The sequence below is a fragment of the Heterodontus francisci genome, unplaced genomic scaffold (assembly GCF_036365525.1).
Source record: "Heterodontus francisci isolate sHetFra1 unplaced genomic scaffold, sHetFra1.hap1 HAP1_SCAFFOLD_43, whole genome shotgun sequence".
NCBI classification, from domain to species: domain Eukaryota; kingdom Metazoa; phylum Chordata; class Chondrichthyes; order Heterodontiformes; family Heterodontidae; genus Heterodontus; species Heterodontus francisci.
Window position 1 is genome coordinate 21,734,630 of NW_027141852.1, and position 4,374 is coordinate 21,739,003.

The 4,374-nt window shown below is 46.5% G+C and overlaps 1 non-coding gene across 1 annotated transcript; it reads right to left on the reverse strand.

The window, feature by feature from the left end:
- Nucleotides 1-2,023: 2,023 nt before the first annotated feature.
- Nucleotides 2,024-2,095, reverse strand: trnaa-cgc (transfer RNA alanine (anticodon CGC)). Its single transcript has one exon. It is a non-coding gene; the product is annotated as a tRNA-Ala (tRNA).
- Nucleotides 2,096-4,374: the final 2,279 nt, after the last annotated feature.

Sequence of the window (4,374 nt, forward strand, 5' to 3'; positions counted from 1 at the left end):
GTCAGCAGACCCACAGAAATACAGTAGGTTGAGAGTTCAGATCCAGTGATCGACTGGACAAATATCGAGCCAGTGCTTTTTTCTTGATAAACCTGACATCTGTCCACTTGGCTATTGCACCTCGTCTCGATGTATCTGATAATACTAATACTATTTGCATTCCACAGTTGCTTTGAAATCACAGGCAATATAAATGGATTGGGAATGTCAATGGTCAGGAACCATTAATGGATTGGGAAAGTCAATGGACTGGAAAATATCAGTGGATTGAGAAATTCTATAGACTGAGTTATATCAATGGATTGGGACAGTTCAGTACATTGTGAAACATCAATGGATTAGGAAACAGGAATTAAAGGGACAGATGGAGTCCAACCTGGAAAAGTGTGAAGTGATTCATTTTGGAAGGTCGAATTTGAATGCAGAATACAGGCTTAAAGACAGGATGCTTGGTAGTGTGGAGGAACAGAGGGATCTTGGGGTCCATGTCCAAAGATTGCCCAAAGTTGCCACCCAAGTTGATAGGGTTGTTAAGAAGGCATATGGTGTGTTGGCTTTCATTAACAGGGGGATTGAGTTTAAGAGCCGCGAGGTTATGCTGCAGCTCTATAAAGCCCTGGTTAGACCACACTTGGAATATTGTGTTCAGTTCTGGTCGCCTCATTATAGGAAGGATGTGGAAGCTTTAGAGAGGGTGCAGAGGAGATTTACCAGGATGCTGCCTGGACTGGAGGGTATGTTTTACGAAGAAAGGTTAAGGGTGCTAGGGCTTTTCTCATTGGAACGAAGAAGGATGAGAGGTGACTTGATAGAGGGATACAAGATGATGAGAGGCATAACTAGAGTGGATAGCCAGAGACTTTTTCCCAGGGCGGAAAGGGCTATCACCAGGGGGCATAATTTTAATGTGATGGAGGAAGGTTTCGGGGAGATGTCAGAGGTAGGTTCTTTACACAGAGAGTGGTGGGTGCGTGGAATGCACTGCCAGCGGTGGTAGTAGAAGCAGATACATTAGGGCCATTTAAGCGACTCTTGGATAGGTACATGGATGATAGTTGAATGAAGCGTATGTAGGTAGTTTGATCTTAGAGTAGGTTAAAGGTTCGGCACAACATCGTGGGCAGACGGGCCTGCACTGTGCTGTACTGTTCTATGTTCTATGTTCCAGATGAAAGGATTGCATTAATCAATGGATTAGAATGTGGAGAGGCAGGAGAAAATGATGCCATTTTAAGTAGGGGGCCGGGAGTTAGTAGAAAGACCAGGGCTATTTTACTCTCTATCTCACTCCTTTCTTCTATCTGGCTCATTATCACATCCTCTCTCTCTCAGAGCGGTGGGAATCACTGGAACCCACACTTGTTGCTCAGGTTGTTTGGTTCCGGGAAAATACAAGGTCCACATCAGATTGACAGGAAGGATAAATATGATTCAGAGCCAATCATATTCCATTTAGTGATGTGTGCTCAGCCTTGTTATATCAGCAAAGGCAGCAGGAAATGCAAATCCTGAAGAGTTTTGATAGAGTGAAGAAGGAGAAAGTGTTGCCAGTGACAGAAGGGTCAGTAACCAGAGGAAACACATTTAAAGTAATTGACAAAAGAATTCGAGTTGTGATGAGGAGATTGTTTTTTCAGCAGTGTGTTGTTCTGGTCTGGAATGCAATCCTGAAAGGTCAGTGGAAGCAGATTCAATGTTAACTCTAAATGGAATTGGATATATACCTGACATGGAAAATCTAACAGGGCAATGGGGGAAAGGACAGGAGTGTGGGATGTGGGATTAATAGAATACCTCTGTTCAATATCCGGCATATACACAGTAATAAGGTTCAGTGCTTGGACCTCAGATATTTTCACTCTATCAATGGCAGAGAAGGCTGGAGGAACCATGTGGCTACTCCTCAAGTTCTTCCCCGTGTCCAGGATAAAGTGTAACATGACACTGATTTCCAGATGGCCAAAACAAATGCAACAGACATTTTTTGTGGAAACATCACATTTCAAGTGAGAAACTAATCAAAAGGCACAAACGGGGATTGAACCCGTGACCTTCAGTCTGCGAGACTGACACCTTACCACTTGGCCACCATGGCTTTTGTTAATGAACACCTGAGGCTCCAGAGGAGGATTTGTGATTCTTTTTCAATTTGGTTGAAACAGCATCGAGAAACATGCACAGAAATAAAGAGGGATTGTGGAATGGGTAACAGATCAGCCTCATTTACATCATCAGCATCATGAAATCTTCATTGAGACGTTCCATTCCCATCCTCAGCTTTTCTCACATCTGTACAATAATATAAGAGTGGACATTGGGATGTTACTGGGCAGATTATATAAGCAGACTATGTGCATCATCACAGGAAGTGATGTAATATAATCTGTCCGGCACCTCACGGAGAGTTGCAGATGAAACCTTCAATGCAAGATGTGTAGAGTAAACTCAGGTTATTTTAACCGTCAGATTCTTATAAATTCTGTACTACGCCTTGACAGATATCAGAATATTATATGGGGGCCACAGTAAACCAAAGCGAAGATGGAGAAATCTTTGCCTGTACCTTTGAAAAGGTCACTGCACTGAACCAAGCCGACGAGTGGCCGAGTTGGTTCCAGAGGTTTGCAAGGTATCGTACTGCATCGGGTCGCGTGCAGAAGCCAGACATGGAGCAGGTCAGTACACTATTGTCTGCAATGAAGGGAGTGTGCAGGCAACATCCTCATGAAGAACAGAAGGCAACATGTGAAGAAGTTATTAAGGCACTGAAGACCTATTTTAATTGAGGAAAAAAATGTCATCGTGGAGCCAAAGTTAAAACGCTGCATTTGCTGACAACGCAACCACCAGGTGACGCTGTACTAGCACATGCGCAAATGCAGCCTCTTCCACTGAAACGTCACTGTCTGTGACATTCAGGCAGCTGCCAGGATTAAAGATGGAGCTACTCAATTTATCACAGAAAACAACTTCGACCCAAAAATCCCCTCAAAGGTTGCCATCGCCGCCTCCGTCCCACCCCCAACAGTCCACCGCTCCTTCTTGTGCATTCGCCAGTTATATGGTACCAAGTCATCTTAATTCACCTAAAGTGAATTATTTTCGGAGCAGTGACTGTCGTTTCATAAGCAAATATGGCACATATCTACACAATGGACATGTTTTGGTTGATACTCGGAGAACGTTGCGCTGTTTGAAGTCTCATCAGAAGGACAGCACCTCTGACAGTGCTGCACACCCTCTGTAATTCAGTGAGGTTTCATAGAGTCATAGAGTTATACAGCACAGAAACAGGCCCTTCGGTCATCATGTCCGTGCCGGCCATCAAGTACCTATCTATTCTAATTCCATTTTCCAGCACGTGGCCGTAGCCTTGTATTCTGTGGCGTTTTGAGTGCTCATCTAGATACTTCTTAAATGTTGTGAGGGTTCCTGCCTCTGCCACTCCTTCAGGCAGTGTGTTCCAGATTCCAACCACCCTCGAATTGAAACATTTTTTCCTCAAATCCCCGCTAAACAGTGCCATCCCATTCTCCGGACGATCATTCCCCGCTTCCCCCCATCCCACTCTCTGACTGCTCACTCCCCGCTTCACCCACCACCACCCCCATCCTGCTCTCTGGCCGCTCACACTCCAGGCCATGGGCTCTGCCGCTTCCCTCCTCTCGGCCACTCGCTCCAACATTGCCCCATCACCTCTCGAGGCTCGCCTTGCTTTATCGGTGGTGCGGTGAAGAATGATCGAATGTTGGAGCGAGAGGCCGAGAGGAGGGAAGCAGCATGTCTTCGAGCTAGTGTCCGGAGGGACGTGGGGGGGAAGCGGGGCGTGAGTGGACGGAGAGAGGGCAGTGCGAGGGTGGGGGGGTAGCAAGCGGCCGGAGGGCGGGGGAGCAGGGTAGCGAGGAGCGGGCAGCGAGCGGCCTGGAGTGAGTGGCTGAAAGGGGGGAGAGAGTTTTCCCGCGCATGCGCCACTTCGTCCTGGAAGACGTAGGCTGAGCATGCGCAGCATCTCAGAGCGCAGGAGACTGCTTGTGCATGTGCGAGCTTGGAGCGCTCTGATGACGTCGGCTGGCTGCTGCATTGTCAGGAATCACTTTGAATTTAATAAGCGTACAAAACAGAAAGGGGAGAGTATTCATTCATTTATCAATGACTTGTCCAAACTCACGGATGTTTGTGAATACGGCAACATAAGAGAAGAGCTGAATGGAGACAGGATTGTGTTCGGGGTATTAGACAACACCCTTTCAGATCATCTACAGTCCAGGGCTGATCTCACATTAACGAAAGAGTTTCAATTGAGCAGACAAACAGAGGTTAGAAAGTTTAACCAATCCGTTGTTCGAGGGGACAGGGAGAGTCTGATCTCGAGAG